The sequence below is a fragment of the Myotis lucifugus genome, unplaced genomic scaffold, assembly GCF_000147115.1.
Source record: "Myotis lucifugus unplaced genomic scaffold, Myoluc2.0 scaffold_32, whole genome shotgun sequence".
Lineage (NCBI taxonomy): Eukaryota > Metazoa > Chordata > Mammalia > Chiroptera > Vespertilionidae > Myotis > Myotis lucifugus.
In genome coordinates, this window is record NW_005871080.1 from 8,455,126 (window position 1) to 8,465,859 (window position 10,734).

At 42.2% G+C, this 10,734-nt stretch overlaps 1 pseudogene; it reads right to left on the reverse strand.

Moving 5' to 3' along the window:
- Positions 1–372: 372 nt before the first annotated feature.
- Positions 373–8,626, reverse strand: LOC102421642 (annotated as a pseudogene).
- Positions 8,627–10,734: the final 2,108 nt, after the last annotated feature.

Genomic DNA, 10,734 nt, shown 5'->3' on the forward strand with positions numbered 1-10,734 from the left:
GCTTCTTACTTGCCTTTTCTCCAGGTCTGGCAACTGCTTTCTCCCCTGTTGCTGCAGGTGTTCACTGCCTTACGCTTGAAATGAAAGGTGAACTTCGAGGTGCCAGGACTGAGCAGTCCTGAGAGGGCAGGGGGTCTGGAAGTGGAGTCATCAGCACAGGCTGTGCTCTCATAATGGCTTCACCTTCCTTCGGTCTGAGAACCTACCCTGAGGTCAGTCTGAAGTTTGTTTGCGAGCCTGGGGACCCCTCACGATCCCACGGGGGCAGCGGGGCAGAGGGGGTCTTCAGTATTGCCCAGGTCTGAAATGTCCATGAGATTAAAAAAGAAAATCACAGTTGTTCTTGGGGTTGGGCAGGTTTCCCATTCAGTTTTAGCAGGATGTGGCTGTGGCCACAGGGCCCCTGCTGAGCTCTGAGCCCGTGGAGTGGGTGGGCACTGGCGCCAGCACCCAGGTAGGGAATGTACAGTAGGAACCCTGCACATCAGGGCTCAGTGTCTGCAAATGGGCTCTGAAGGAAGAGCTGGCTGCCTCCTCTTGGCAGGAGGGAACCTGGGGAGTGGGCTAGAAGGCAGGATCTCACATTCATATGCAGGAGCTGGCCCAGGAAGCCAGAGCTGGGCGAGACCACACTCACTCCTCCTCTGCTTGATGTAATGGAAGATGTTCTTCAGGAGGTAAGCCTTGTAGATGGTGGGTGACCGGGAGATCCCAGCCTCCCAGTGGACCAGGACCTCGCCTCCCTTTTCCCTGACACAGTCAATGAAGTCTATTGCTTCAGGAAAGTAGAATTCATGTCAGCCGTGTGGCTGTCTTCCACGGGGATCCATTTGTAGTGTAGGTGGCACGTGCAGGCCTTGGAGGTCTGGAGACATCCAGCAGCAGGGTCTGATGTGCAGCTTGGTGAGGAGCTCACACTTGGATGCACGGTAGGCACTTCCCAGGCAGAGGAACAGAAGGATTTCAAATGGGCCGCCCTGGTCATGGGCTTGCCTGGAGCTGATGCTGAGCACAGGTTTTCCACACTGGCTGACCAGGGCTCTCTCGGGTTCAATCCTCTCTTAGAAATGGGTGCCCGCTGGCGAGATACAGGAGACCCGGCCTCCTGAGCCGGGAGTCAGAGCAGTTTCTCAACTCTTCTTTCTCACCCCTAACACTTGCTGCCCCAGAAGCCAGGCTCCATTGATTTTTAGAGAGAGTGGAAGAAGGAGGGAGAGACACATAGAAACATTGATGTGAGAGAGACACAGGGATTGGTTGCCTCCCGCATGGTCCCAGGGCCAGGGATTGATCCTGCAAGGAGGTATGTGCTCTTGACCTGAATGGAACCTGGGACCCTTCAGTCAGTTCACAGTCTGATGCTCTATCCACTGAGACAAACCAGCTAGGCTGGAAGAGATGATTTTATATTTAAAGCAGATATCATTAGTACTTGATAAAGAATAGGGGTTAATTCAATTGAAATAACAAAGTGCTGTAGAAATCCATTAACTTCAGTAAATGTCAAGAAACATGAAATGCTCTTATTTCTCTTCCTAAAAAGGTGTATCTAATTTGTCATGTGAAAACAGCCACCTGAGAATAGATTGTGTTTGAAGTGGCCTCACTGGAATTATAAAATCACTAACAAAATAAAATTGCATTATATCATTTAACCACCTGATTGATATAATGAAAAGAGCCAGTGTTTGAAGCTATCTATAAATTCTAATAGTCTTTGGCTGATTGTTTTTGATATATTGTTATTGGTCACCTATTATGTTCAGTCCCTATATAAATATTCTAGAAACACCAAGGAAAATAAGAGAAACAAAATCCTTGTCCTTCATATTGAGCATTTAAAGAAACAATAATGGTAAAAAGATAAACAATACAGAAGGGTAAGATGTGGCAATTGCCAAATGGTTGGCATAGAATGAATTTGAGGAAGTGAATGGATACATGATATTGAATTTAAAGAACTGAGCAAAATGCCTGGCAATAGGTGAGTAGTCGATGTATGATATCTGAGAAAATCGTCTCCTCATCCTAGAAAGACAAGCTAGGGAGAAGGAATGTAAGTGCTACTTTGCAAAAAAGAATTTGACTCATAAACTAAGAGGAAACACCAGAAGACAGTAACCTAGAAAGTAAGGGTAGGAAAAGCAATGATATTGAGGAACAATGACTATAACATTAACGTTTAGAGGTTTTTAATTAAACCTATGCCCTTCCTTGTAGTTTGAGGTGAGCCATAAACCCATCAGCAACACTGAAAACTAAAGCAGTGCTTCTCCAGGGAGTGCTTGGGTTTGAGGTGGACTCCACAGAGTAGACATGTGGCATTAAAATGACCCTGGAGATTCTAGTTCTTTTCTCTTGAAATTCACAGGATGTAGTAAACAGTTTGTAAGATTAGTTGGAAATAAATGTGTATATGGAGGTGAAAGATCATGAAGGTCAGTGAATATCCATCTAAAGATTGTGGGACATGTTGCAGAGATATGTCAGTTGTATAACTGGGGCAGGGGTGTGTGTGGAGAGGGTCAAGGCAGGACACCAATTAGGAGACTAGCAACACTAGAAGTGTCTAAGACTAAACATCCTCGCCTGAATATTTTGACAGTTTATGACTGACAATGTGATTGCAATTTATAATCCGATTCTGGTGTTCCAGTTGCCAATTTCTGAGTAAGAAACCAGCCCTCTGTACTTAGCGGTTCTGTGGTTGCGTATTCCAAAAGGGCACAGTGAGGCCTCAGCTGGAAGGTTTTGCATGTCTTGGGTTGATCAGATAAAGTTCTCAGATCTCCTAAATTAAACTGCAGTGGGCCTGAGAGTGAGAGAAAGAAACAATAGTTAACCAGTTAATAGCTGTGGGCCAGCTAATAAAAGACAGCTCACATTCCCGAATGCATGTTAGAGTTTTGAATCAACTTCTGTAGAAACCATTAGAAGCCACCACATTCTGCTTATGCTTGAAGTTTCAAGACTGTCGGCCACCCCAATCAAAAGTAGTAAATATTTCTTCCTAACAGACTGCATCTATTATAAAATTGTCCCACTTAAGTTTTCCCCTCCGGCCCTGCTTATCTGTAGCCAATGTAAGTTCTTTCAAAATAATTTATATCTTTACTTTTCTTTTCCAAACTTTTAATGCATAAAAGTGCCTGTCAACTCCAGGATGGTGAACATGTTGCCTTTTCCACTTGGCACTGTATTGGTGGGAAGAGGTCCTCATCCACACCAGGTGCTGGGTGGAGTGGACTTCTTGCAATACCCCCCAAAAATGATTTTTCTGAGACTTGAGGATGAAATATGGTAGAAAGCTTTATTTCTGTGGAATTAAACCCCTGAGTTCCCAAGGCCTCATTTCCCTTTGTCCTGCCGAGGAAGAAGTCCCATTTGCCTTCTGCAGGGTTAAGATCAAAGCCAGTGTCCAGAGCTTCTGTTCCCTGTTGGAGCAGTCCAATCCAGCATCTGCTAGCTTACTCTGTGTTCCCCACTGCGGTCCCTTAGTCCATTGCATGTGGGGTCTCCGTAGCTACGTGGCTATAGAAAGAACAGGGAAGAAGCAAAACCAAAGGAACCAGAGAGCCAAGAGCTAAGGACCAGGAGTAACAAGTGAGGTAACTCCTATATTTTGGGATTATGTATCCCCAAATTTTCACAGGTTTGTAGTGGCCCCATTCCCTCTGGCCAATGATCTCTGTTCCCAGGTTCAACTGATAGGCAAGTCCCTTCCCTCTGTCACCCCACTCACTGTGCATGCGTCTATCTCCCCTTTGTCCAGGCCCTTCCCCCAGTAATCTGCAAGGAATGGGCCAGTGGTTCCTAGAGAGTGAAATTTCAGCTTCCTGGTGAAGCTGCCCAAGTGACATGCCTATAGTGTCAGGCCTTCCCTTTGGTCCTTTCCTGATATTAATAACTAGCTGGTTACAATGGTATCCGTCCTGCTGCTGATGGTTTAGTGCTCATGCCCTGGGACCTGGTCCTTCTCAGGCTACCATCAACTCAATAAACCCTTTCTTTTTTTTTTTTAAAAAAAAGCTTTTAGCTATGAACAATTTTTGTTTAACAAGGTGATTCAACATCTGGGGACAGGAATTCTTGGAAGTTTTTTATTCATTTTGGTACCTAGGCTAGGTTAACTGAAAGGCTAGCCTTAGCTGGGACTGTGACCCAGAGAACCTAATCAAGGCCTGACCTCTTCATGCAACTGGGACTTCTCAGGATGTGAGATCCTGTGTACATGAATCCTGAGGGAAGGGGGTGAGCAGGATTCCGAGAGACCAAGGCAAAGCTTCAAGGCTTCTTATGATTTTGTCTTGAAGTCAAAGTCATGCAACATCATTTCTTCTGCATTGTATCAAAGCAATTACCAGATTCAAGAGAAAAGGGCATAGACATCACTTGTCAATGACAATGTTACCGGGACCCCAAAGTTTGCATCTGGCTGCCTGTGTGCACTGGCCCAAAGGAATGCATGAGCAGAAGTTTGCAGTTTAGAAATAAAAATAATTTAATATTGAATTGGCCAGTCTGGAGAACAAGGAGCTCATGCTCTAAAGACCCCACTCCCGATGGTGTGCAGGTTACCAATTATACAGGGCAAAGTCACTAGACACCAGGGGTTACAGTTGGAGGTTGTGCTGGGAGCTGACTGGTCAGAGGTGAGGTAAGGGTAATAAATTATCTTTTCTGAGGTGAGTTCCAGTGTTCCTCTGTCTGGTTTCATGGGAAAGTAGTGAGGAGGTCATTCCATATTAGGCTCAGGAGCTGAGACATAACTTAGGTCAAGATGCTGTCTTTATCCTGCCAGAGGTTTGGACCCCCTAATCATCAGTCAGATCCAGGCAATTGTCCTCTGCTGCCTCCCGGGGGTTGCTGATGACTGGGGGAAAGGTTAGGTCTCTGAGGTGAAGATACAGAGGGAAATATGCTTTCTAGATTAGGACTTAGAGCTAAATTTAGTCATAGTCAGAGGACCTTCAGTTTCAGTGGGAACGTCCAAGAATCTGAGGCCATGTTTAAAATTGCCATATATAGATAATAACAGGGAAAAAACATGTGTTCAATAGAAAATAAAAGCAGTTCTTGCAACTATTTTCAAAGAACTTACTAAATATTAGATACTAATTATTTTTTGACATTATTCATGCAGTTATGTAACTGTCAGGATTAGGAGGCATATAACGGACATGAGATGTTAGCAATGCTGATGGAAAACAAAACCAGAAGCAGAATTGTTAATCCACAATGTGAAAACATTTCCAACTCAAAATGAAACTATTAGGAGGTTTAGGGTTAAAAGGGATGCCATTTAAAAGGCTGAAAGTTCTTAGAAATGCATGCTTGAAAATATGGCTGGCCCTCGAATAAAAAATCACAGAGACTTAAAATGATGCAATCAATTATTCAGATGTTTCAAATGTCAGTGTTTGCTATTGCTTTCACAATATCACCAGTCATTTGGTTTGATTTCTTTTCTTTACATTTAGGTGTTCTGAGTTGCAAATTTATGTAGTGAATGCTGATCATCTTTAAGACAGCCCATCACCGTATGTTTTGTCTAGGCATGAAAAATGAGAATAACCTAAACCTTTGCCATGAGACAGGTAAAGGATTCCCATCAACAGCCATTATCCCTGAGTGATGAGGTTTTAAAGAGACAACTTGTAGTGTTGCTCTTTAGGAGCCTCGACAGCAATTGTGCTTTAGCTGCAGGTTTCCTGATCCAACAGAGTAGCTTTGGCTCCACTAGGCCCCTCACCTGTGTCACCACTGTTTGAACCCCTCTATGGTATCATCTGTTACCAATTGTCTTTCAAAGACCATCTGCCACCAGTAGAGGCAAGCTTTTAATATGTTGATTTATCATTGTCAGGTACTCGGGTGGGGAGGGGGGTTTATTGCTTGCATTTGAATATTGCATTTAAGGTGCTTTTGTGATTACAGATGTTTTACATATAAATTGCTTTATATTAGAAAAGTCTTTTTTTCAGTATTTTTAAGGAAACTTCACATTCGTGTGGTTTACATTTTACTATCTTCTGCATTGCTGAGCTCTTGTGAATTGCTCTCTGTCTGCACTAGCAGTCGGCATGAGCAACAGCATCTGCATCTGTTTCTGTTTCAAAGGAGAGAATTAAATGTGGGCATAGTTATTTCCAGGGAGACAGAACTTATTAATTACTAAGGAAGCCTTTGATTGTTATTTCACCCCCAAAAGGGACAGAATAGGTCACTGCATGAAAGTAGCTTCCCACTCCATAACCTTTGCAAACCAGAAAACGATGTTAAGGTTTCACACTTTTCTCTCATTTGTTTCTGTAGTTTTAAAAAATTCTGGAAGTTTTTGGAACTGTATAGTCTTTGAAATAATAGCACCATCTACTGTCTGATCCTGGATTCATTTGTCATGCTAAGGAAATAAGGAAGACCACAGAGAAATTAGGGGGTATTCGGAGTCATTTAAGGCCCTAAAATAACATATAACTGAAAATTGTAAAAATTCTTACCTAATAGGAAAATAAGACTAATTACATCTGGCCTTAGTCACATTAAATACATTGTAAAATACTCATTTTCCTCAAGAAAGCCTATAATGTAGTATTAAAACTTACAAATAAGATAATACTGTTATATTGTCATCGTCATCATTCTTATTTTAGTTTCCCAAACTACATTATATCCATTTCTTAAACTTACATTATGTTCATTTAGGTAAAGAGGACAGGTGGGTGAGATAGACTTAAAAAGAAATATTTAAAAACTATTCCCCTCCTCTCAGCAGTGCATGATGATGTAAGTATAATTGCTTCATTTCTGCCCGGAGTGCCAGCCAGCTCACAGGGAACACCTCTCATAGTGGGCGTTGCTAGGAGGCCTGATTGCTTCCTGTCCTCAAATTTTTTTCCCAAAGGAGTCATGTTATTTCATTAAAGAAACTCAACTGTCTGGATAAATGATCAGTGAAAGTAGGTCTCGGGGCTCTCATAAAATAAGCTACCAGCTATTTGAAGAACATAGTGTGAAATTTAGGACATTCTCCAAACCTCCTTCATGCTGATTTCTTTCAATGAGCAAGAGAGGTCAGTTGTCACTCTGCCTCATGCACAATTATCCCCTTAACTTTACAGCTCCCAGGGGACGGTTTCGCCTCCCACACATCCATTACAGACTGGATATGGCTCTTCCTTCCTCTGGAATTGTCATCAAGCTATTCCACCTACGGCAGGACTTTTATGCTTTCTGTCCAGTTTATCATCTTTTCTTAAATCAATTTGGAAGGTTTATTTTCTATATCTTGCTTCCCACTCCCTTTCATTCTACTTCCAGGTTTTTATTTCAAAATGAGGCCTGAATTTAAATTCCTTACGTTAAAAAGGTTTTATTTCTACAGTTTGTTGCAGTTTGTTGTTGTTAATCCTCACCAAAGGATATTTTTCCATTGATTTTTAGAGAATGGAAGGAAGGGGGAGAGACACACAGAGAGAGAAACATAAATGTGAGAGAAGCACATCACGTGCCCTGACCAGGGTAGGGGATCGAATCTGCCACCAAGGTAGTGAGTGCCCTTGACCAGGAATTGAACCCTGGACCCTTCAGTCCGTGGGCAGACTCTCTATCCACTGAGCCAAACTAGTGAGGGCTACAATTTTTTTAAGTACAATTTCCATTTATTTTTTCCTCCAGAGAACTCTTCTTCGGGCCTTTAAGCTTAACTCCTTACATGGGCTTTGGTGGAGGTCGTGGGGCAGCACCCGCAGGTCTAAATCTGGGTGGGGGTGTTCGGACCTTCGGGCTTCACAAGAACGATTCCTGACCACCTTGCTGTGAGTGGCACAGCTCACACAGTCATGTGGTTTCATATACAGCTTGGGAAGCACATATGCATCGAAGATACTCGCTTCAGAAATGCCCCTAATGGCTGAGGCCTCTACTATGTTTCAAATGACAAATTTCTTTTTTCTTCTTCTAAATACAGTTTATTTTTTCATTTTTATTGGGTTGTCAAATTTCCCAATACATTTTATTCTCCAAGTGATCTTCAGATTTATTTATTTCAATCACAGTTGCCTTACAATATTATAGTTTCAGGTGTACAACATATCTTATGAAGTGAAGTGATCACCCTGATAAGTCTAATACTCATGACACCATACATAGTCATTACAATATTATTGACTACTAGAGGCCCGATGCACTAGCCGCGGCAGCTGCCTGGATACCTCCCTTGCAGCTGCTGCGGCTCCCCCCGCCCCGCCCCCGTCTTCATCTGGAAGGTCATCCAGAAGGATGTTCAGAAGGACTTCCGGTGTAATTAGCATATTATGCTTTTATTATTATAGATAATCTTTATGTTGTACTTACATCCTCATGACTATTTTTATAACTGGCAATTTGCATTTCTTAATCCCTTTCAACTTTTTCATCCCCCCACCACCCCGCAATACCCTCTCCCATGGAATGACCATCACTTTGTTCCCTATATCTATGTTTCTTTTTTTTTTGTTCACTATTTTGTTTTTTGATTCCACATATAAGTAAAACCATACCAAATGACAAACTTCTTAATGGCCTTGTCCTTGGGCACATATTGGGCGCAGTTGGTGCAACAAATAGGAATGAATAGGCTGCACATGGCCACGGCCTTTTTTTGGCATGACCTTTATTCCTTCTTTTCTTGGTCATCTTGTAAATGAGGCCCCAAGAGTTATTTCTACAGTTGTTAATAACCAACAGCCTTTGCATAAAATAGTTGGAGAAACATCTTTTCTTATGATTGACTTTTCTTATTCTGGTCAACTTTTTTAGATGCCATAAATGTAGTAGATAGGAAATAAACAATGCATCGTTAAAGTGTGAACTATGATCCTATACTTATTAGCCGAATATGTGTTAACTCTCCATCTCTAACAAAATACATGAAATACAATCCCTACCTTCATAAGAGCTAACATTCAACTAAATATTTTCTTATCTTCTTGTCTTTTTAAAAGGGTATTATTGTAGCAGGGTTCATCTCCATTGTAGCAGCTAAATACTGGCAAAGTGCTCAGTTTTCTACCTGCCTAACCTTATCTTAGTTATTATTGTAAAACTATAGAAGGCAGTATTTTGAGATATTAATTGTGTTTTTATTCACTAGGCAAAAAATTATGGCTTTATTTTTGCAATGTATATATAGGGGGAGAATGGATGAAGGTGGCAAATAATGGTAGCAGTAATAATAATAATCTTTAATCTCATGGAAGAAAACAACAGTCATGAAGTCAGTACATTTAATTCACAGGAGAAGGACATGTTTTTTCTTCCTTTTTTTCTTTCCTGAATGAGGAAAAAGCATTTGAGAGTCAAAAAAAAAATAAGCTCCAAAGGAAGTGGAGTAGTGAGATCATCTATAACAAATGCAGGTAATGATTAGGCATGGTAATGCAAGTGCTGGTTTCCCACTCAAATGGGGTTACAGTTCACTGCCTTTGGGGAGGGAGGAGAAAATAGGCCATATGGCTGGGATTAGAGTGAGGTGAGCAAGGCCCTCACATTGGGTGCAAAATGTAAGGGGGTATAAAAAAAATCAGTAAGTGCCCTAACCGGTTTGGCTCAGTGGATAGAGCGTTGGCCTGCTGACTGAAGGGTCCCAGGTTCGATTCTGGTCAAGGGCATGTACCTTGGTTGTGGGCACATCCCCAGTAGGGAGTGTGCAGGAGGCAGCTGATCGATGTTTCTCTCTCATCGATGTTTCTAACTCTCTATCCCTCTCTCTTCCTCTCTGTAAAAAATCAATAAAATATATTTTTTAAAAACCAGTAAGCAAGATAAGTAATATATTAATGCAATTCTTTTAAAATAAAAAGAAATGTAAAAAAAAAATGCCCAGGATGGAACATGTAGAAAAATTTTAAATAAAGACAGGACTATATGAGTGCATGAATGTCTCTGAAAGGACCATGTCATGACTTTATCCTAGATGAGTCCAGGAGAGGGATGGTCATAATGGAATTTGTAGTTTGGCCTAGACTGGGCTTGGCAACAGTACACTTTTCATTTCCTTATAGCCCCTTCTCATTCCCATCATAGTCCAGGATACGGAACTGGTTTTGGAGAAGCCATGCATCATGTAAAGGGCTAGTGTGTTGATTTCACAGGAAGCCTTCACAAGATCCTAGCTACATCATCAGGAGGGTACACATCTGGGGCTTGATAAGGTGCAGAAAGGTGAGAAAGACCAGATGAAACAAAGGTTCTGAGCCTGGGATAAGGAGGCCTTCGATAGGGTGGACCAAGCAACTGGCCTCGCTGCAAGGACACCAGCCTCAGCAGCAGAAGCCCAAGCAAGTCAAACCTGAGCAAACGCCATCAGGATACAGAGAATGGCGTGCAAGCAACACGTAGACACATGTAAATTTCCCCTAACCCCAGGAGTGAAAACCCCTTTGCAAAGAGAGAGAGAGAGAGAGAGGAAAAGGAGAGCTATGCATTGGACTCAGTTGTTTCTGAAGGATATATGTCACCACACATATCCCTCTTTGGCTTAAGGATTGTTTTGAGATGATTATTTTGAGAAACAGCAGACACAGGAGAAATTTTAAAAACAAAGTAGAAGTTACCCTTTTATAAGGAAACTAGAGGCCAGTTACATGAAATTCATGCACGGGTAGGGTCCCTAGACCTGGCTGGCAATCAGGGTTGATCTATGGGGTGACCGGCAGGGTGATAGGGGGCCCCCACTGGCACCTGCCTTGACTG